Genomic DNA, 24,965 nt, shown 5'->3' with positions numbered 1-24,965 from the left:
GCTGACTAACAGCTGGTAGTCAGGTTGACCTGGACTCCACCCATGGCCTTTTAAAATTTAGGGAAAGGACCAAACTGGCCATGAACTTATTGTGTTGGCATCATTCCTACTGGAGGCTTCTCCATATTGCTGGGCCTGGCATCAGAGCCTGCAACTACTAAGTTAATAGATCTCACCTCTATTCTGGAGTGTCAGTTGTGTATGTTCTAGAATGAGCTGCCGTAGAATAAACCCCTGTGGAAGGGTGAGGAAAGAAGATAATTAGTAGTTGCGCTTAGCTCTTTTATGCGCAGCTGCTAATTATAATATGGTGCTGTTTAGAAGGGTTTTATGCTGAGTTGGTTTTAGTTGCTAGTATGTGTTATGGTGCCTGACCTGGATTGGCCAAGTAAGCCCAATCTTGCCAGATCGTAGAAGCTAAGTAAGGCCAGCCTCAGTTAGTAATTGGATGGGAGACCTCCAACAAAGACCAGGGTTGCAGAAGCACACAATGGCAAACCACCTCTGTTAGTCTCTTGCCATGAAAACCCCGCCAGGGGTCACCATAAGTCACCTATGACTTGACGGCACTCTCTACCACATGTATTATGGTAGGATGAGATGGTTATTGTTTTTGATAGAAATTATGTTTTAGATTCTAACTGCTATGCATGCGCATACACATTACTTTTATGATTTTAATTCTGATGTGTTCTTATTGCATCTTCTGATGCATTATATGGAATGTTCATGATAACTGGTATTAATTGCTCTGAGTTTTAGTAGAATACAAACTGCCTGTTTCTATTATACTGAAAAAAGCCCTAGAAGTGCCTTAACGCTTCACAGTGTTTCCTAAAAGTGTATAAAATTATACTTGACATGTGTGGGGATTAGAATTCATACATTTGCAGCCCCAATAGAAAAGGCCTTGATATGGACCTAGGCTGATAGGCTGGCCAGCTCTAACTTGGGAAATTCCTGGAGACTTGAGGCGGTGTCTGAGGGGGAAGAGTTTGGGGAGGGAGGCTGTTTGGCAGGGATGCGATGGCACATCCTGGTCAAAAGTCAGCTTCTCCAACTCCTTTCCTTCCTGTAAGGTCATTTTTCTCCCTCCAAAATTCAAATTTCCTGCCACACACAACTCAAAAAACAAATAAAAACTTCTCAAAACTGTCTTCAGGTTTTTCTCAGTGTAAGATGAAAACTACACTCTGCAGATTAAAAGGAGAATACCAGTCAATAGCAGTCCTATTCCTCTCTGTGTCACCACCAGCCAGTTTATGGCCTTTAGTGGTATCAGTCAATTTGCTCTAGCCTCTGGGCTATGACATGGGATCAATGGAAGAACTACAGCATCCATACTTGGAAGCCACTATGGGACTTTTTTCTCATATACTCTGTGATATACCATACAATCCATCCTCAAAGCTGCCATTTCCTCCTGGAAAAGTAATCTCTGTCATTTGGTGATATTGTAATTCTGGGAGAGGTTTAGGCTCCACCTTGAAGTTGGAACTCCTTCTGACCATTCATTAACATTCAGAATCAGTTTAGATTTCTCTGATGCACTTTACATAAGTTTGTTGTGACTGTTCAGAAACTTCAGATAAGCTCAGAGTGGTGACAGGACTGGTGTAGGTGGCGGTGCTACATATCTTTTTAAAAAGTTACATTGACTATCATTTCAATTCCCAGCAGAATTCAAAGTACTGGTTCTGACCATTGAACCCTAAAATTGTCTGGAGCACCAGAATATTTGAGCACTTCCTTCTCCCATATGAGCCTGCCTATTGCTTAAGTTGTCTGATTAATGTTTCCATCATTTGAGATACAGTGTATACTGTATCTGTATACTGTATACTGTATTTACCTTTATTTAGAATCATACTGTTTTCTGTGGTGCCACATTGACCCTGAAATTCCCTTCCCACAATCTTTAGTGTGGTACCAAGTCTGTTAAGCTTTAGATGTCTGGTGAAAACGCTGCATCAAACATTCAGTTGCTTTTCTTTTTGCCCATCACTGTTGCCATTCTTTCTGCAGTTATCATTTCAATCCTTTCATACATAGTTTTGCTGCTGCTTTATCCCCCCCCCCAAAAAAAAATTATGCTTGGAGATGTTTTAATTTGTTACTTTTAATTGGAAATTGTTTCATTTGTCGCAATGTATTTATTATTTTATCTTTGATGTTGATTTTATCTGTTGATAGGTGTTTTACTTATCTTGTGTACTATCTTGGGTGTTGTTAACAGCATGTATGTGTGAATTATAAATATTTTAAACATATACATACAATAAATAGTCGGAGCCTTTTCAGATCTTAATGGGAACAAAGAGAGGTGCTTTTTAAAGAATGCTCTGGAGCATTCAGTTTAGGCCATCTCTAGGGACGATGGACATTTTGTGCTAGCATTGGAAGAATCTGTATATGTCTGTATCCTTTCCAGATAAAACCTATATGAACATCTAGCTCAGGTAAGAATGGTCTTTCTCTATTTCTGCCTAAGACCCTCTGACTGAAGCTTTTAGAGACTGAATTTGTGACCTTCTGCATCCAAAATATCGTTTTTTTCAAAGTACAGGTTATAGATGTTTTGATACATATATAAAAGCATGTGGTCTACCACAACCCTTCAGAAAAGTAAAGAGAGGAAGTAAAAGATATTTAGGGTCTCTACTTTCTTGGAGCATCCAAAATAGCTCTGTCTCAGCTTATGAGGAACAGAAAGTGTTTGGGGACAGATGAGCAATCTTTTGAACAGCTCATGTCACTAATAATGCTGAAAGGTGTTTCAAAATGTAGGCGCTTTTCAGCTTAGGAGTGTTAATAATAAAAAAATCTTCAATCTGTAATTATGGATAAGCCTTTAAGTGCTTGTTATGCTTTAGTTCCTAACTTTAAAAGCAACAGTTAGCATTAAGATATAGCACAAGCTTCTTTTAAGAGGCTTTCTTATTTCAAGTTATACGGATACATGTAATTTTTCAAGAAGAAAATTTAGAAATACATACAAAGTGGCAGCAAAGTCATTCAAAAAGATGCGTTGAATTACATGCACCGAAAAATTGTTTGAATGTCTTTTCCCTTTATGATTTAATGCAAGCTAAAATTACTAAATGCTCTTTTACAATGAACATCAAGTCTTTCTACAGGTCAGGAACAATTTTGCCTTTAAATGTAAGAAAATTGAATGGCATTTCATTTGTTCATATTTTTTGCAACTCAGAAAAATTTACAAAGTGTTTGGAGGCATGTATCCATAATGAGCACTTATTTTCTGAATTTGTTGCTATAGGTTTCCTATTTAGAAAAATAAACTTAGTTGTCAAGGCATTTTTTTCAAAGTAGAGGATGAGAATCTTTTTTAACGAACTGTCATTTACTTAAATAATATATTTCAAGCTGACTGTGAAAATGCAGAGTCAATTCTTCACGTACTATCCCATGTGGCAGGGATAGGAACATGTAATGCTTGCCATTTGCCCATCTTCTTCAATTTCATGATGACCAGTACAGAAACTGAGCCATTATTAGAAGAACTAGGCTATTTGCCTTCAACAATCTGTGTAACGAATTGATCCTAACCAAGGCTGATTCTACACACATTGGATAATGCACTTCCAATCCTCTTTAGAGATCATTTGGAACTGAATTTTTCATGTGTGAAACAAAAAATCCACTTCCAAACAATTGCTAAAGTGCATTGAAAGTGCATGATCCAACGTGTGTGGACAAGACACAAACACAAAACCCTAGCTATTTGATCTAAAATATAGAACATTTAGAACATATAGAGATAACAATGCAAGAGTGTGATATAACTTTCTTCATACACAGATGACAATAGCATGTTTCCCATCAAAATGTGATTCTTGTCAATAGTAAAGCAATATTTACCAAATCAAATTGAACTGACTGCCAGCGATGTATTATGCAATTGCTATTTGATCAGCATGACTGGATTTGGCTTCCAGGGATTGGAGTTAATGCTCCTTAACAACCGTTGCTCTTTCCTCAATGGAGGACTAATTTTTAGGAGGTTATTTCCAAATAGTTCTGTTCAAGTGCCCATCAGAGCCTGGGGATGCTGACCCTCCCAGATGAGGGGAGGGTAAGGGTGAGTGTGTGTGTGTGTGTGTGAGAGAGAGAGAGAGATGCTGATTCTGCACACGTTGGATAATGCACTTCCAATCCTCTTTAGAGACCATTTGGAACTGAATTTTTCGTGTGTGAAACAAAATATCCACTTCTAAATGATTGCTAAAGTGCATTGAAAGTGCATTATCCAACGTGTGCGGAGAGAAGAAACAGCAGTTTGAGTCTGAAAAGAGAAGCCAGAAAGCCACTGGTGTGAACTGGCCGAAGAACCTTGCTATGGAGGACCTTCCTTTGAAGGGATCTGGACGTGCTGTCTTGTAGGATTGCTTCTTCCCCCTCCCCCCTCTTTCCTCTGCTTGTATGTTTGTAAACACATCAAACATTATTAAAACATCATAAGTCTTTGTGGGAACCAGTCCAGGTAGTACTGCCTCTGGCATTTCTCAGCATTCAGAGAAGTGGTGAGAGTGTAACAGTGCATTTAAGACTTGTATGTATGGAGAGCTAGCAGAGAGACTTGGAAAAAGGTTTCTAAATTGATTTTAGCCAGGGTTTTTTTGATGAAAAAGAGCCCCCCTTTTTATTTGAATGATCAATGACAATATGGAATTCAGTTGGCTTAAGAGGTCTGTCCCGTTTAACATCACACATTGCTGTTCCCTGCTTATTGGCTACTGGATATCATAGTGATTGAGAAAAATGGCTTATTTCATGGGAAACCACAATTTCCATGAAGCATGCTGATTCTAGTGTAAGACAAGAAAAATACATTCTGTCTTCTAAATGTTCAGATGGTGAAGTCACTACAGACTCCAATATTTTCAACAAGATTAGCTAATAACTCAACTGACACTTTTAACTAAAAAATCAACTTTCAGTACCTTAGCATTTTGGACAGAATATATTCGTTACTCCTTCTTGGCCATATTGACCCATGTTTTGCTGTTTCAGTAAAAGTTGCAGCCAACAAAGAGATTTTCAAAATGTGATTTCTATTGATTGAAAACACTGTGCGAGTTGAAATACTCGAACAAGATCCTGCAAGAGGCACCTGATATCAGTCTTGTCTCCTTTAGTCTGCCTTGAATCATTCTCTAGACACTTGATCTGGGACCAGGAACGCATGAATTCCTTTTAAAAGTGCTTGCCGCTACGATTTTTGGGCACACTGAAATCTGGTAAAAGTTAAATACTTCCAGGTAGATTTCCTCCCCTCAACTGGATACTCATGCTTTCATTCACATACAAGCACACTATTGTTTACATTGCACATAAGGAACAATCATATATGCTATACTCCTTGCTACTCAGAGCTCTATTTACCCCTTTGGCCTTATGTGTTCACCACTTTTAAACTCCTGAGTTTTTGGGATCTTGATAAACAGTTAATATCTGCAATGTGAGCAGGAAGGTCTTCTTGTTGCATTTACTGATGCCAGAACTCTTACAGCCCATAGCTATAGAGGTTTCAAGCACTGCAGCCAGCATTTTACCTGAGGGTGTTTTTTTAATTTGTAAAGTTAATGACCTGGGGAGGAAATTGACTAAAAAACTGGGGGCCTTTTGCAAATCTATGTATTCTGTTCTTTAGTATGATGCTTGGTAGCTATGGCATATACCCGGGCAACTTACACAAAGCTGTTTTTGACATCCCAAGTACAGAATGGTTTTGTCGGGTTGAAGATGAATGAGGATCGTTAACTTCCATTATCTAACAAATAATAATTAATATGAGTGCTGCTGTTGTGTTTTGTTGACCCTTGTGGTCCCAGCTTGAGATAGTAGCAAGAGGATTATTTAATTCCAGGCAGAAAGAAAGTCTCCAGTGTTTTAAAATCTCTTTCCCCAACTTTCCTATGCGGGCTCCTTGCCGTTTAGAGATGCATAATGCATGAGAAGCAGATGATTCACTCTTCCCTCTAAAGAGAAAGTTTTTTGTTTCACTATGTTTTTTTTTACTATGAAACAAAACAAAACTCATAACCATTATTACAAGAGATATGTTCCAATATTAAACAGTACATAGCTTAAAATGTTACTATATTAAAATGAATAAACACATAAGAGTCTTTTTCTTCTTTCCTTTTCATGATACAGAAATCTTAATTAATGCTTCATGGAGTTCAATACTCCTTTCTTGATTGTTATATTATCTTGTACATATTTTCCACTCCTGTTTGTAGGGTTGCTAGACCAAGGTTTCCCCTTCCCCTCTTTTATTTAGAATGCACTTCTTTTGAGGACACCAGCTCTATATGTAGCACAAGTGACCACTGCTTGCAGATTTGTTTGGGCAAAATAACAATACTATATTACTTTAAAGCACCTGTGTGCAAAACCAAAATGCCCAAAATGCAAAATAAATGTTATATTACTTTGAAATGCTCACATACAAAACCAAATACCAGCATTTGGCAATAGATTATCATATAGCTTATATGTAACAAAGTACAAAGTGTACTTTGTAATAACCTTCAAAAGTGTTTGGATAAATGTACGTGGGCTCAGAATCAGCCTTGAAAAGTTCTGGGGGAGGGGAATGTTTTTGTACTCTGGGCTTATACAAAAGACAGAATTAGACCTCCATAAGAGACTTCCCTTCTGGTAGTTTCTGGAAGCAGCAGAATCTCATTCAAATAAAAGCAAACACAACGACTAGCTTTTGCAGCTCAGCAGCTCTTCTGGAGAATTTAAATTTCTTATTGGAGGAAAGGGAAATAATACAAGTTAGCTTTTGTTTGTTCTTGAGAGAATGTCTCTGATAAAACATTTTCAAAATTGTGTTTTATTGCCAAAGAGCTCTCCAGATGGTTAACAGCCAAGCTAAAATGCAAGGTCAATCCAATAGAACAACTGAAACATTAACAATAACGATTTAATTACCTTGTTAACTCTTCTCTGAATGGCAACATGAACATTGCTAACATCTATGGCCATTAGGGGTGTGCATTGAAAAGGGGTTCTGAACAAATTACGTACCATTATTGTTTTTTACCAGGTGGGGCCTTGCTGCTCAGATCTAATCCATTTTTTTTGGTGGTTGTTATCACGAATCTTGGCCCTGTTCCTTTCAGTGAGGGCTTCCAAACTTTTGGGGACAGCTCTTCTCTCTAAATCATCAATCCACTGAGTTACACGACACATAATAGCAACAAGAAACCCTGAAGACAGTGAGTGTTCGCGAGTGCACGCTATGGTGGGCAACTGGCTGACAAAACAGTAGCAGAGTGGCAGTGGAATGAAAAACAATTCTGCTTTATCTTTTTCTATAGTATCAATAAGTCATTTCCTTTGTGTCCTGCTGTTGTCTGTTGGTGCCATGTTTTGTTCCCATGATGAGGGGCAGATCCTTCCTTTTGATGCTCAGTGTTCCACTGCAAGATGGGGGGTTCTTACATTAAACTACGCCAATTTCCATTGATCTAGTGAAGTCAGGCATGAGGGCAGCATGATTATCAGAAACTCTTCCCCTGATGCCCAGACAGACCTATGCTTTTCCTCAGGGCTTTTTTTCAGCAGGAACACGGTGGAACAGAGTTCCGGAACCTCTTGAAAATGGTCACGTGGCTGGTGGCCCCACCCCCTGATCTCCAGACAGAGGGGAGTTGAGATTGCCCTCCACGCCGCTTGGTGGCATAGAGGGCAATCTAAACTTCCCTCTGTCTGGAGATCAGGGGGTGGGGCCACCGGCCATGTGACCATTTTCTCTGAGGGCAACCCACTGAGTTCCACCACCTCTTTTCCCAGAAAAAAAGCCCTGCTTTTCCCATAAGTTTTCCTTTTACTGTGGGCATGTAGGAATGTTTTTGAAAGGGCAGAGTAGGTGAACAGCTTGCAGGGGGCTTGACTTAAATTTGATGTGGATAATTTGTTTTTAAATAATGTTATGGCAGATACTGGATGGAGTCTACTAAACAGGTCTACTCAGGTGTAAGTCCCATCTTACTCAACAGTGCTTACTTCCAAGGAAATGTCTTTTTTATTGCAGTCTATGATTGAAGGTTGCACCTTCCTCCTTCCAAACATTCCCACAGGTGATAGGTTGGGAGGGATTTCCCTTCATAAGAACCCAATTGATAGCAAGACAATGCCATTACCTGGGTAGAAACAGGGAAAAAAAGATGCACTCATGTGCATTATGCATATTCCCCCTTCCTTCTGACAGAGTTAATTAATAACATAAAGTCTCTCTCCCCTTGGGATCTATTGTGTTCTAATAGCTGTTTTACTAACATATTGTTAAAATTTGGAAGTTTGTCCTATTAGAGAGGCCATTGTTTGTTGCTGGTTAGACTAGGCCCTCTAGACTCAAAGGGAAAAAGAAAGAGGAGAAAGATGGAGGAGAAAGTAAATGTTTAAATGTTTTATATGGAATGTTTTAAATGTTCTTATCTGCCCTGAGCCTGCTCATGGGGAGGGCGGAATACAAATACGATAAAATAAATAAATAAATAAAAAGCAGGGCCTGTAACAAAAGAATAAAACCTCTTAAGTATCCTGCCTGATGTTATCTCCTTGCCTGCATTAATTAATTTGTTTTTAATTTTTTGTGTCATGTATAGTCCGCCTTTCTCACTGAGACTCAAAGCAGATTGCATAGTGTAAGATTAGTTCAATTGGTAGCAAGGACAAAGGCAGGCATTTCCATACAGTGTCAAGGACATTTCCATAAACAATGTCATAGGGTAAATAAATACAAGTTTACAAAGACATAGCTTTAGCAAGAATCCAATATGGGGTTGAAGAATTGCTGAAACAGAACATAATCAGTTCTAGGACTGACAATGTAGCCGAGGAAATTGGTAAATTTAACACATAGCCAATAGTTATGAACAATGGTCTCTCTAATCACTTTCAGCTTGCTTCAAACAGCTTGTCTCTTGCTTAAATTTAACACTGTCTGTTATTCTTAGCTAAATGAATTTATGTAGACCAAGGAAGTTGTTTTAGGACCGAGGAAATTGATTATTAACTAATAAGTGTTATAATATTGTTCTGATTAACTAACATTTAGAAAGATTAAATAAAATCCTTCTTCAAAGTAAAATATAGCTGTGAGGTTGACTCAGCTAGATACTGTTGAAACAGGAAGCTTGTAGCTCGGGAAAAGAGGAAGTTACAGCATTGTGTATCTCAGAATAGACTGCTTGAAAGATAAGACTGATGATTTAGGAGAATTTGTTTATAACTATTGGCTATGTGTTAAATTTACCAATTTCCTCGGCTACAACATAAGACAACATGAAGCATAAGTAGTATATAGGAGTACATATTTAAAGCAACAGATATTATGTAAGGCAACATAATGGTGAAATCTATGGTTCCTAATCCTAACTCATTAGCGAAACTTCTGAGACACCCTCCCTACAATACCACCCTCCTATCTGAGTAAAAAGCCTTTTTGAATAATTCAGTTTTGCATTGTTTGCGGAAAGCCAGGAGCATGGCGGCTCTCCTGACCTCCTCAGGCAGGCTGTTCCATAGGGTAGGAACCACCACAGAGAAAGCCTGTATACAGGCTGCTGTTGATTTCACCCATGTGCAGGGTGGCACCTGTAAGAGACCCTGTTCGGATTAGTGAAGCTTCCATGGAGGGAAATAAGGAGGGAGGCAGTCCCAGAGGTATGCTGGGCCAAGGCCATGAAGAGCTTTGTATGTGATTACCAATACCTTGAACTGACCATGGTATCTGATAGGTAGCCGATGGAGTGACCACAAAATGGGGGTGATGTTCATGCTCCTGCTCACTCCTGCTAACAGTCATGTCTCAGTGTTTTGCACCAATTGGAGTCTTCTAGTTAACTAGTTGCACCATTTGGAGTCTTCTAGTTAATAGTCAAGTTTTGATGTTAACAAAGCATGGATCCAGGAGGCCAGGTTGGCCACATCAAGGCAAGAAGTCATCTTCCAGGCTAGAGTGAGATTGTAGAAAGCATTTTTGCAGCTGCCTTAACTTGTTTTTCTAGTAGTAGCACTGTATCCAGTATAATCCCTGGGCTTTTAACCGAGTCGACAAGGGTCAGACGAACACCATCAAAAGTGGGGAGTACAATGTTTTTCAAGATCTCTGACTTCTCAACAAGCATCACTCCTGCCTTGTCTGGGTTCAACTTCAATTTGTTCATTTTCAGCCTTTTCACCAGAGCTGTCAGGCAGTGGTCCAAGATTTCTACAGTATCCTGTGGGAACTTGGATAGCGAGATATAGAGTTGAGTGTCATCTGCATATTGGTGACATCCCACTCCATAGCTGTGAATGAGTTCTCCTAAAGATTTTATGCAGAGGTTGAATAACATGGGAGATAAGATTGTGCCCTGAGGAACCTCGCAAGATAGTTCCCATTCTGGACATAGCTGATTTCCAACAGCAACCCTTTGAGTTCGTTCCATGAGAAATGATTTAAACCAGTCTAAAGCACACCCTTTGATGCTCACTTCTGTCTCTAAGTGCCTCACCAGGATGACAAGGCTTTTTTGCACTTCTGAAGTGCCCTCCCACAAATCTCCAACCCCTTCTCTCGCCATCTCTCGGAATCATACTGCAGTGGTTGCTACACTGGATCAGCAATCAGACTATCAGCCTAGGAAAAACATTGGGAATGGAATGCCATTTCTGATTTTATTTCAAATGAGCAATAAGGCCCATTGTTTGGGAAAATAAAAAAGACCCTAGCAGTGCTCCCCCTCCCTGTGCTTTTCCCCGCTGAATCAGTCAAGGGGGCAATTGGGGAAGAGCCCATGATTTCCCTCCTCCTCCAGCCCCTTGGCTGCCACTTGACTTGTGCATGGCCCTCCCAAGGCCCCATGGAGGCAGCAGGGAGCCCCATCCCCACTGCTGTGGAACTTTGAGAGGGCCTCACTGCTGCGCTGAGCCTTCCTGCAGCTGCTCTGGGCCCTTTTGGGCCTCTGAAGGACCCAAGAAGGCAGTGGGAAGGCAAAACATTTTGCCCCCACTCCCTTCTTATCCCTGCATATTGTGCCTCCGTGGGGATAAGGAGTGAATGGTGAGGAACCCAGTTTGCCTTTTATATAGTAGGATATAGAATCATGCGATCGCGCTACTCTGTTTTCATATTTATTAAACACTTTTGAATTTAAAACTTTGAGTAAAACAATCAATGGTAGAGAATGGAGTACTGTGCAAGCCCAGTTTCTACAGAAGCTGAAAGACAGGACCACAGTGTAGTGCAATCCCGCATGTGCTCAAAAAAAGAAAAAGAAAGGAAAGTTGAGTGGGAATGCACCAATGCCATTTGTGATGAGGCGCAGATAAAGAACACATTTTCTGTTTTAGGACCTTTTTTTCCCCACGACAAACACCCACAAAACACACATGAGGATGATGCATGTGGAAAGTGAATTCTTGAAGCAGATTGGGAAGATGTGGCTTTTGGGACAGGGAAAATCTGAAAAAATTGGAGTATGTAGAAGTGACCCTTTGTATATAATCTGGAACAAAAGGACATTGCTAAAAACAGTAGGAAGACATGTGGAGGAGGAAAAACCCCTATTCCTCTACTGGGTCCCACTTTGCTCGCTCTTTGCTCAGCCCCCTGTAATGTTATGCATTTAAATAATTTGTATTTTATTATTATTATTATTATTTGTAGTATTATGTATTTAAATAATTTGTATTTTATTTCCATTTGCTAATGTGAGTTTTATAAAGTTTTTGCTGTTAGTTAAAATGTAGAGCTCTGAGGAAAGAAAGAGGTGTGCTAAATAGGTGAATGGAGTGAAATCTGATTGGATGGCAGCTGTACTCTATAACACCAACGTTTGACTTATATACCACCCATCAGGACAACTTAACACCCACTCAGAGAATATGTTATTATTATCCTCACGACAATCACCCTGTTAGGCAAATGGGACTGAGGGCCAAGCTACAAGTGATGAATGACACTTGAACGGCAAGTGGATTGAGTGAAGCGCAAGTGAACAGAGAGAAATACACTTGCCGTTCAAGTGTCATTCGTCACTTGTAGCTTTGCCCTGAGAGAAGCTGTGACTGACCCAAGGTCACCCAGCAGGCTTCAAGTGGAGGAGTGGGGAATCAAACCCGGTTCTTCAGATTAGAGTCCTGCCACTCTTAACCACTACACTAAACTGGCTCTCCTGCCCTAGTAGGTAAAGTGAACTGCAGTTTTTAGTTAGAGAGCTGAGAGAAAAGTGGTCATTATTGTCAAAACAGGAAAGCTGTGTGCAGCCTGAGAGTGACTGTGGCCATTTCCCCACATCTTAAAAATAGTGCCCCACTCATGGAATGATGGCGGTTTTTCCATGCAAGTTCTGACAGCACTGTGGGGAAATGGCCTGTGTGTTTCTGAGAGAAAATATTTATCTGGGCAAAGCAGGTGGCCTATGTGGAAGCTTGAAATGATTCTCATTCTGCCAACTGCACTGAATCTATGTGGCGTTGTGAGGAATTCCTTCTAAGTCAGGCAAACTGTGTGTATGCACCTGAGAGAGAGGCCCTTTTCATACTGCTTACTTGCTGCTGCAACAACGTAAAATATCGTGCAAAAAACACAGAACATCGCGCTTTCTTGCGCGACGTCACGCAAATCTCGCATGAGAAAATGCGATGTTCTGCATTTTTTGCGCGATATTTCGCATCGTTGCAGCAGCAGGTAAGCAGTGTGAAAAGGGCCAGAGTTTGTGTATATCTGAGTGAGAGATAGATCTATCTAGGTCAGGCAAGCTGTATGGAAAGACCTGAGTGAATATATGTCTGTGTGGAATTTACTCTGTTAGAGAAGATCTGTGTGGAAAATTAGTCTGTATGACTGAACTTGTGAAACCACCAAGCTTTAAGAACTATTCTGAAACTGATACGGTTATCAAAACTATTCTAATTATACTAATACAAATTATACCTGAATATACACTGAAGTGATATTGTCCCTGCGTGTAGTATTCTGTACCAACTGAAACTTCCAAAGAGTCTTCAAGGGCAGCCCTATGTGGACCACATAACAGTAGTTTAATCTACTGCACCACATGCACTACAGATATTAGATATATGATCCTGTATAATTGAGTTCTGTACTTCTATACAGGTTTCTACATTTGGGGAGTTGGAAGGCCCAGCGACCATGCCATGACTAGAGATGGGCATGAACAGCAATACGAACTAAAAAAAGCCATGAACAGCCCAATCAGCTGTTTGCGAAGAAGCTGTTTGTGAGGCCCCATTCTAAATGAACAGGTGGTCATTGCAAGCCTTGTTCATAGTTGTTTGTCAAGCCAGACAATCTGGCACCTGCAATCAATTCCCTTGGCAACTGGAGGCAGGGACTGCCTGAACTCGGGTCTGAACTCCTGCTGTTGCCTGGAAACCCCAATCTAAGCCCAATTTAGCTTGATAGGCAGGTCTTCTTTTCAAGTGTGGAGCTCCAAATTTGTTACAAGGAAGCAAAGAGCAGGGGAGAAGGGGGCTCCCAGCTCTGGTTTTGCAGACAGAGAGGGAGAGACAGTTGCTGTTGGCATTTTGAGAGTGAGACAGGGCAAGTGCATTGGAGCTTGAATTTTCTTTATTTGTGGTGGGATAGGGATCTACCTCTTCAAGTTCCTGGGCTGCTGCAAGGCTCTGGGCCAAGCTATTATTTATTAATGGTACCTTTCCTGCTGCCTGCTCAGGTAAGTTTTCTGGGAGTGGTGCGGTAGGGGTCGACCCCTTCAGGTTCTACAGTTGCTGCCAGACTCTGAGGCCAAGCTATTATTTATTATTGGTACATTTCCTGCTGCCTGTTCAGGTAGGGTTTTGGGGAGTGGTGTGGTAGGGATCTTGATGGCTGGAGGAGAGCCTGCTGGCCCCCACGAACAATGAACAATGAACAACTAACATGTTCGTGACAGGATCATGTTCTTCAGTGTTCGGTGTTCATTGTTCGTGGATGGCAACGAACAACGAACACCATGTTTGTGTTTTTCTGTTCACGCCCATGTCTAGCCATGACCTCTGTGTGTTCATTCATAACTCTGGATAAATAATCACAGACACATACAAACTGATGCATGATTGTGTCCATGTTGCACAGCCAGAACCTATAAGCCTATACCTTTAAAACCATGAGCTCCGTGCAGACTTTTTGTATCAATATATAGGATGGTATGGTTCAGCAGGCATCATCTTCACCTTCCACCTTCCATGTGCTGCATCTCCCCAAATGAAAAATATGTTCATAGGGTTTATGTAGAATGGAAAACTAGGGATAGCCAGAGTAGTGCAGTGTTGGACTAGGATAACAACAACATTCGATTTGTATAACACCCTTCAGGACAACTTAATGCAGTTTACAAAGTGTGTTATTATTCTCACAACAATCACCTTGTGAGGTGAGTGGGGCTGAGGGAGCTCCAAGAAGCTGTGACTGACCCAAGGTCACCCAGCTGACTTCAGCTGGAGGAGTGGGGAATCAAACCCTATTCTCCAGATTACAGTCTTGCCATTCTTAACCACTACACGAAAAGTGGCTCAAGTTCCTAGTCTGCTCACTGGGTGACTTTGAGCCATTCATTCTCTCATCCTAACCTACCTCACACAGTTGTGAGGATAACATGAGGAAGAAAAATCATGTATGCTACTCTGAGCTCTCTGGAGTAAGAGTGGGATAAAAGTATACTAGATAGATAGGAAAGATGAGGAGTTATGTACTGAGGATATTCCTCTAAGCCCCAGTCCCCAAATAACCACATTTATTTTTAATAAAGAATAAATAGTACCCTGTTAGATGACAGAGGCAGAAAGCATGAAGTCAGTTTCTATTCGCTGGGGGATACCTTCCTCCTCTCAAGCTAACACGTTTACCTTAGAAGCTTTCAGGTTGCAAAGAAAAGGAAATAGACTGCCTTTTCCTCCTCTACGATGATTTATAATGTTCCCAGCCAAGAAGACAATATATATGATGGATGTGCTCTTTAATTAGACTGTTGTAAAAGCTGTAATTACTGCTACTAAGTGCACTTTTATGTCTGCATACATAAGCAATTTCAAAATTGTCACTCTGATTCTGCAAGGAAATGACTTGGTTTCCAAAGCTTGTTTTTGTATTTTCTACATTTTTTCCAAAAAAAATAAATACAGCCAATAATGGCTTTGAAATCATATATTCTTGTAAAGAAGCCTACTTTTAATGTAAAACACAGCAGCAGTCACATTATAGCAGTGTTTGTTTCTCTTATCAATCACTTTTTTAATAAGATTGGATATTTTGAAACCATTCCTTTCAGAAATATAATTATCTGTGCTATTTCTTTTATAGTGGTGTCTTTGAAATAACATTGAGGAGCTAAGAACGATCAGTTCCTTCCTGCCACCTACAAGCATTGCAAACAGTGCTGAAGTGTTTGCTCCCTTCTCCTCATGATCTGTTAGTAAACTGCATATCCTCATTACAGGGAATTAAAGCAATTTATTCTTCTCCAGACCCATGCTGCATCTTTAGCTATAATCTGTTATTTGTGGGGAATCAAGATGTTTTCCACACAAGGCAATGAAGCAGAACATGTGCTAGGAATCAAAAGAATACTGGCACAGGACACTTTAAAAAGAACACTAAGAGCACTAATATACAAGACAAGTTGAGGACCCACAAGGACTTGCAGGGGGGCAACTCATTTCCCCCTTTCCCACTATTTCTCTTTCCCGAAAGCCCCCACATCACCTCATCTTTTCCTGTTTCTTTCTTTCCTCCCAACCCACCAGCCAACCTACCTTTTCCTGACCTGCTCCCTTTGAGCTTTCCGTCCTCCTCTCTTCCTGGCAGCCTTTACATGTGGAAACTATGGCCTAGTGGTGCAGTGCTGGCGGTGACCCAGACCCAAATGTGCAGTGCCAGCTGCTGGGTCAGGCATGGTGCAGTCCTCCAGGCCAAGCCAAGCTGCACAGTGGTAAACATTCAAAGACTTGCAAGACACTCCCCATTTTTCCCTGAATCCCCACCCCCATACAATTTTCATGTTCCTTCCTCCTGGCAACCCCCATATCATCACATTTCCCCGCTTCTATTTCTCCTTCCCTTCCTACGAACCAACCTCTTATCTACCCTCCATCTTCAGTTATATTTATTATTTATTTACCTCATTTGTACCCCGCCTTTCTCCACAATGAGGACCCAAAGCAACATACATCATTCTCCTCTCCTCCATTTTATTGTCACAACAATCCTATGAAGTAAGTTAGGTTTAGAATGTTTAACTGGCCCAAGGTCACCCCACGAACAATCGCGGCAGAGTGGGGATTCAAACCCGGGTCTCACAGATTCTAGTCTGAAACTTTAACCGTTATATCACACTGGTAATGTGGGATGGCTGCTATTGAACAGTAGCAAGCAGTGAAGTCTAGATGAAGCATGAAAATTGTGCAGTAGCAAGTTGCTCAGAGGTTGATGGCAGGCCTGAGCCCAATGAGTCCTCCCTTAAAGGCCAAAATAGCACCAGACCAGACCCCCTCCTCCTGAATTTTACTGACAGGAATCAAGATTTGAAGCTGGAAATGCTGATGTGGTTACCTAACAATAGCCACTAAGGAAATTAGTTTCTTAAAGCTACAAATAACCATAATTTTGGAAAGTTTAAACCTACCAGTGTGTGTGTTTGTGTGTGTGTGTGTGTTTGAGTGAATGAGTGAGTATATGTGTATGTTCAGGTTTCAGATTTTTCTGTAAACCTTGGTCTTTTCAGGTTTGTAAAAAGACCTGTCTTGTCTCTTCATGGCTCCGTGGCATTCTATATTTCAATATTCACCAGCTTGGCCACATTAATAACTAGATTTATTGATATTCTTCCCTTCATACTGATTCTTGCTTATTTTCTTCCTTATATCCCCCTGAATACATAATTGAACTATAAGGGTAGAACATAGTATACATGTGAGAAACCTACTCTTTCCCCCTTCCCCTGTACAGACTGGAGGGCAGAGTGACATGTTTACAAAACAAATCCTTTCAGAGAAGTACCACATAAGATGAGCCAACACCATTAGTTGGGATAATCAAGGGACAACTTTATTTAGTTTTATCACCAAGATAAAGAACAAGATAAATTCACCTCATACTTTCCACAGTGCAGGCAACTCATGGGATGCAGAAGAGTCTGGCCTCTGTCGGTGCATCTCTGTATTCTGGGTGAAGCCCATCCTGTCTCAACCCCTGAGCAGTCAAGTTGCATACCACTCAGGTGCCTCCTCGCTTGCCATTTACTGATTCTTGAGGGAGGTATATCATGTCCCTTCTTGCTAGCCATAAGGTCCTTGGATCAAAGATAATGGCAACCTCAAGGGGTTCCTGTTCTAGTTCCATGAGGTACTCTGAGGAATTTCCCCTTCATATGATGCCTCAGAGTGCTCACCTATGCTTTATACTTAGCAGCTGTCACTTGCCTCATGGCATGTTCTTTAAACACCAATAAAGTTGTGGCTCATTTAACCATAAAGATTGTGCTTCACCTTATTTACTGAGTATGTATGCAAAGCAACAACATGAAAAGTCCTTGCTTTCTTTCTCACATTCTCATAAATGACAATCCTGAGTAATGGCAGAACTTCAATTAGCTGTGATACTTTTGCAGTCCTCTGCTGATAAAATATCATAAATACACTCTGATCTGAATGCTGATTGTACCATAGTCCTAGCAAAAGAAATGCTTAATACGTCATCTGATCTATTTATGAACATTTTGAGCCAATTTCCATGATTGATCTGGACAAGATCCTGACTGAGATCTGTAAAGGTCTGTGTCCTGGATCCTTGCCTATCCCAGCTGCTAAAATCATGTGTGGACCACATAGATGAGCCCTCAGTTTTTATCATAGATCAATCATTAACTCAGGGCACCATTCCTTGGTCACTCAAAGAGGTGGTTGTCTGTCCACCACTTTAAAAAACATCCCTACAGTAAAATGATATGGTCAATTATTGCCCAGTCTCTAATCTGCCCTTTCTGGGCTAAGTAATAAGAGAGAGCAGTAGTGGACCAACTTTAGGTCTTCTTGGATAACTCATCTACTATGTGCTCTTTACAGTCTGGCTTCAGGCTGGACTATGGGACAGAGATGGCCTGTTGTCTTCCATCAATGACTTCTGTCTGAATATAGACAAGGGCCATGTCTCTTTTTTGCTCCTACTGGATTTATTTGCAACCTTTGATACAGTGGACCATGCTATCTTGCTGAGGTGTTTGCAGGCAGAAGCAGGTATCAGGAGATATATGCTGGACTGGATCAAATCATTCCTCATGGACTGAACTTACCACAAATTATCAGCAGTATGGAACCTATCCTGTGGTGTTCCACAGGGCACAACCATGTCCCCCCCCTACTTTTCAATCTCTATGTAAAGCCCTTAGGACAAATTATTCATAGTTCTGGGGTTGGCTGTCATCAATATGCTGATGATACTCAGTGATATATCTCCTTAGCCAAACGTCCAGGTGATACAGTAGAAGTCATGAATCTCTGCCTGGCTGCTGAGGTTAAATGACTAAGAGTGAACAACTTGAAACAAAACCCTGAAAAGACAGAGATGATGCTGGTTGGGAAGGTAGGGATCTTGAAGGACATTGTACTCTCCACTTTTGTTGTGGTTCAGCTGATCCTTGCTAATTCTGTTAAGTGTTGAGGGATCATATTGGATTCAACATTACTGCTGAAAAAGCAAGTTAATGCAGTTGCAAAAAACAGTTTCTTCCAACTCAATCTAGCTTGGAAAATGGCCCCCTACCTTGACACTACTAATCTGGCCTTCTGAATCCTTGCCGTGGTAGCATCGTGACTGGAGTACTGTAATGCACTTTACATAGGTATCTCCTTGAAGTCAAAGACTTCAACTGGTCAACAATGCTGCTTCTCAGTTATTATCAGGAGCTAGGCAGAACATGCATGTTAATCCCTTTATGCAGTCACTCTGGGCCAAGCTACAAGCGATGAATTACACAGGTTGGACACTTGTCAGCTTCCCTCAAGTTTTGATGGGAAATGTAGTCATCCTAGTCTTGCAGCTTGGCTCTCTGTCTGATGTCCAATGGACTTTTCAACTGTCACTTGTCCAACATTCCGCCAAGCTGCCTACATTTCCCATCAAAACTTGAGGGAAGCTGACAAGTGTCCAACCTGTGTCATTCGTCACTTGCAGTTTGGCCCTCTGTTGGCTGTGCATAAGTTACCAGACACAATTCAAGGTATTGGGTATCACATACAAAAGCCCTTTGTGGCCTTGGTCCCTCATATTGCCGGACTGCTTCTCCCCCTGTGCTCTGCCATGGCAGCTTTGCTTATCTGAGCAGGGCCTTCTGAAAGTGTCACTCTGCAAGTGGATAAAATCAACAACTGCCTGTACATGATCATTCCCTGTTGTAGCCCCAACTTTATGGATTGGCCTGACAATTAGGACAGTAAGGACTTTTTGACACAGACAAGAGAGCTGTACTGTAACAAAAATGGTTAAAGAAAGATGCTTTGGTAAAGGGTTATGGACTAGATCACTGTGTATAGTTTGTATTGTCTGGGTTGCTGTAAGTAGGATCCTGCTATGTAATCTCTGCATTGTTTAAAGAGTCATGTTAATGCTTATGCTTTAGGATTTAGGACATGCTGCAGGATTGGAGATATCTATGATGTTCTTGAAAAAGATGGTTGTTTGAAACAGGATGAAAGTGTTGGAATAAATCACTGTAGCCTAATTTGAATAGAAAGAGTAAAGAGTACTTAGATGGAAAGGGGGCTTGATACTTTGTATAGCATCAGTTTGTTTTATCTGTTGCTATTGAACTGACCCCTCCCTGCTGTGAATGAACATTCCTTTTGTGTCAGTTAAAAAAGATCTGTTACTGTAACTGTCTATCTTATGTACAAGTCATGAACAAGTTTTCTCTTATAGTTTGCTATTTGCTTTACTGTATATATAGTTATTAAATGAAGTTCAATATTATCTGAACAAATACATCTGCAGAATGCTATTACTTCTCGCTGGACTCAGCTATTGACTCTGATATATATATATATATATATATATATATATATATATATATATATATATATATATATATATATATATATATATATATATATATATATATATATATATATATATATATATATATATATATATATATATATATATATATATATATATATATATATATATATATATATATATATATATATATATATATATATATATATATATATATATATATATATATATATATATCCTGCACCTGGTGAGTGAAGGGATATTGCCCCATAATGAGGACTGACTAGGATATTTATATCTCTCTCACACACACAGAAAGGTAGCAACCTGTTAAACATGATGGATATTTAATTTGAGAGACAACAACTGGATAGTCATCCACTGTCCTCTGAGATGTGAGATTTGAATTCATCTGGTCAACCCAGAAATTCAGATGAATGGGGGATCCTGAAAAAGATAAATGCAATTTAAGGAAAAGTTTTGCAGAAATTGTAAATTATTATTGAACTTACCTTTAGAAAGTTTTGTAGCATATTTATGCTATCTCGTGGGATGTGCTTTAAGATTGATGAAGACAAGCACAACATACTATGGACATATGAACTTTATTTGCATGGCTGCTTCTAAAGATCTTCTTGGAAATATAGAAGATGTGCATATATTTATTTATTGATATTTATTGTATTTAACATATTTATAGTAGTATTTATAATAGGATTGTTTATTCACTGTGAGCACTGTGCACTTTATTAAATTAATTGAATTATATATCACTACTGTTTCTTTGCCATGGAAGATTGGTATCTTTCAACTGTATCCAGATTTCTGCAATCCAAATCCTATTGCACGTTTTATTGGATGTCCCATCCTGTTGATTGTATTGATTTACACTGTGCAATCTGCATTGGGTTTCAGTAACAACAACAACAACAACATTTGATATACCGCCCTTCAGGATGATTTAACACCCATTCATTGTGGTTTACAAAGTATGTTATTATTATCCCCACAACAAAACACCCTGTGAGGCGGGTGGGGCTGAGAGAGCTCTGAGAAGCTGTGACTGACCCAAGGTCATCCAGCTAGCTTCAAGTGAAGGAGTGGGGAAGCAAACCTGGTCCTTCAGATTAGAGTCCCACACACTTAACCACTACACCAAACTGGCGAACTGTAACCACTACACAAAAGGCAGACTATAAATAATATTAATAAATTCAGATTTGGCTTGGTAGTGACAAGGTTTCTGAATGAGTTTGGAAGAGAACTCATTTGTTTATTAAGAATTCTCTCTTGGTTCCTAATGTTGGTGCATATACAGTAATAGTCCCATATGCTTAATTGTATTGATTCCTGACCATGGCAAAGAGATACTCGGAAATTCATCCCCCACTCCTCCCAAATCAAAGTATACATACTCTTTTGAGGATGGCATTTACAGAACTTTCCTGTTGGCTTGATTGGGAGGAGTCAGAACAATAAATTAAGGAGGCGGTAGGGAAACGGGAATACAATATTGGTATGGCACTAAAATATTGTCTGCCTTTAGGTGCTTTTAATGGAGGAATCCTCCATCTTTTAAAGCTGTATTTATAGTCTGCTTCTAACCTGAGGACTATTTTATGACTAGCATTTTAAATTACTGAATAGTTGTTTACATTGTTTTTATACACTGGCTTGCTGTTATTGTTTTGGTTTTTTTGGTTTTTATGCTGTGGTTTTTATGGCTTGTTTTTATGCTGCTACTTTAGAATTTTGTTGTACTGTTTTTACTTACAAGACACAGTTAGCATACATCGGAAGAGGTAGTATATATATTTTCTAAATAAATAATATAATATTTACTTTTTTGGCCTGTTTTTAATGGAATTGATCCCATAAGCTATCACACCCACACCAAAGAAAAGGGAAGTCTGCTAAATTTCTTAAGTTTCTTGCAAATTAGACATGTAACAAATAAAGCTGTGTACCTTAGTTAACCCACAGCAGATCATCTTCAAGCCAGGGCTTAAGGAGCAAATAGTGGGGATGCAATTAAGTTTGTTTCTAGCAATTTCTCCAATACCTTTCACTGGAAGAAAATGGTTTTTTGGGGGAAAATGGTAGTACTAAATCCATGTTATCGGTTTTCATGGAGCAGAAACTGACTGCCCCGACTTTTGTACCTAGCTAACAATCTTTATGGAATCCCTTCTGGCCACATTACAGAACATTCTGGGCACCACAATGGACAAGAAAGAAGAGGAATACCTCTAAGCTATATGAAAAGAAGCCGGGTATAATGTCACAAAATAGAACCAATTCACACTGTTTAGGGACCACTACTGTTACAGCTCTTATTACTTTATATTCTGAACCAGTACATTATGAACACATTTTTATTGGTTCCAGGATCAAAGCAAGAGGTTTCGTTACAATCTAATTTCATCTGTTCCCCAAATGAGATGGATTTAATTCTTAGGTTTCTTTGAAAAAAAAACATTAAAGGTCTCATTCTTTCAGATCTAAATTAAAATATTATTTCAATTCCTTAGTGAGAATTATGCTCAGTGATTGATTTTATCCACTGATGCTGATAATATATGACAATTTACATCTCACAGTGTCTTCTGGAAACTTTTGTTTTGTATATCAAATGAAATAAAATCAGTTGAGTAGAAATGCAAGATGTAGCAGTTCTGTTGTACAGGTAGTAAAATAAACAAAAAAGAGGACCCAAATATTAGCTCATCACTTTCCCACAAGAATATTCAAATCTTTGAAAGCTTTACTACAAGTGTAAAAAAATTAAAGAAAAGAAAAATGCTACTTATTTGAGATATTCATTCATATGTATCAGGACAAGAAGGCTCTTGCTTTGGCATCACAGAGCTTTATTTTATCAAATCTACTTTTTGGTAAGCTTCTGGTGCTATGTCCACAATATTTAAGCTTTATTAATCTCCAATACCACAGAGCCTAGAGCCAGCAGCCCTCAAGGCTTACTCTGTCGATTATCTGAGCTCCTTGCTGGCAGGCAGAGTTGCTTGCTCAGTTTCATCTGCATTGCTATGCCCTCCCCAAAACAGACAGCATAGGAATTCATGAGGGATTCAATGGTAACTCATGAAATCAATTCATTAAAGAGTCCAGTGAATTCTAATCTGGACAGCATAACTCCTCTGGATCTAATCTGGAATGGTTGCTCTTGTGTGTCAGCTATTGACTTCTTTGCCCTGGAGAAATCATGGGATTTTTTACCCCATAGGAAACAATGGAGACAAGTACAGTGGCTGGAGGTATCTTATTCAGGGACTTATAAAACTGACCCCATGATCCAGTTCACTTGGAACCTGGGGGGTCTTTAGTAGACATGGGCACGATCCCCAAAAAAATTCCGATCTAGCCGTTCGTGGATCTGGGCTGCCGCCGAACACAGGTAGCCGATTCTAACCGATCAAGTCTCGTTTCCGGTCTGGAATCGGGAATCGAGGGCACCCCTCTGTTTCTAGCGATATAGGAACGGTGGTTGGTGGCAGCGGCCGCCAGGCCCAGCAGGAGGGGACATTCACACACACACACACACACACACACACACACACACACACACACACACTTAGAGTAGGGGGAGAGTTTTTAACCCAGCAACGAGCTGCCTCCCCTCAGGGAGGGGACATTCCCAGGGCCAGATCTATGGTTGCCAGCACCCAGGGCAACCGTAGTCAGGCTCTTGCGCACGCGTGCGCTCCTGGGTCGCCCCCCCCCGCCCACGCAGCAAGCTGGCTGTCCCGGTGTGCTGCGGAGCTGGTGGCAGCGCGAGTGGCTTGGAGGCTACCTGCACCGTTCACCTGCCCCACAAGACAAGGGGCAGCTGGCTTGCCCACGCGCCCCTTGTCCTGGTGAAAGACGAACAGCGCGGGTGGCCTCCCAGCCACCCACACTGCCTTTTGCCTTTCCCCAGGACAAGGGGCAGCTGGCTTGCCCATGCGCACCTTGTCCTGGGGAAAGATGAATGGCACGGGCAGCCTCCCAGCCACCTGCGCTGCCTTTTGCTTTTCCCGCAAGCCGGCCGCCCCTTGTCCTGGGGAAAGATGAATGGCGCAGGCAACCTCCCAGCCACCCGCACTGCCTTTTGCCTTTCCCCAGGACAAGGGGCAGCTGACTTGCCCGAGCGCCCCTTGTCCTGGGGAAAGACAAACGGTGCTGGCAGCCTTCCAGCCACCTGCACTGCCTTTTGCCTTTCCCCAGGACAAGGGGCGGCTGGCTTGCCCACGCGCCCCTTGTCCTGGGGAAAGACGAACGGCGCAGGCGGCCTCCCAGCCCCCTGCACTGCCTTTTGCTTTTCCCGCAAGCCAGTCGCCCCTTGTCCTGGGGAAAGGCGAATGGCGCGGGCGGCCTCCCAGCCTCCCACGCTGCCTTTTGCCTTTCCTTTGTGCCCATGGCTTCAGAACACCCCCTTCCCCCTCCCTCCCCTGGGTTGCTGCTCCGTGGTTGGAAGGAAGCCTGCTAATCAAGGAAAGCTGGGCTTCCATTCGTGTTTCGAGGGCGACAGAAGGAGGGCAAACACAGCTCATTCCCCTGACTCCATTGCCCCGGAAATAAATTACTGGTGCCAGAGTGTCTGCAATTCCGAACAGAAACTGACCCATCCAATCAAGTCCCGAACAAGCAAACTCCCGACCGCTGGATCGGATGCCATGGACAGAACCGATTAGCTGAGTCACGATGGTGCAAATGCCAAAATCGGGGTTTTTTTTGAAATCGGAATTCAGATCAGGCCCATCTCTAGTCTTTAGCAGATAGGCAGGACTAGGTTTTCTGCAGTTTTGGTGTCATCTGCTTGAAAAATAGGCACTCCAGCCCTCCAGAAATCATCCCCCGTATGGGCCCTTAAAATGCAGGATTCCAGGGGAAACTGAAACAGTATTGGGAG

The sequence above is a fragment of the Eublepharis macularius genome, chromosome 10 (assembly GCF_028583425.1).
Source record: "Eublepharis macularius isolate TG4126 chromosome 10, MPM_Emac_v1.0, whole genome shotgun sequence".
Taxonomy (NCBI): domain Eukaryota; kingdom Metazoa; phylum Chordata; class Lepidosauria; order Squamata; family Eublepharidae; genus Eublepharis; species Eublepharis macularius.
This window is presented reverse-complemented; position numbering follows the sequence as displayed.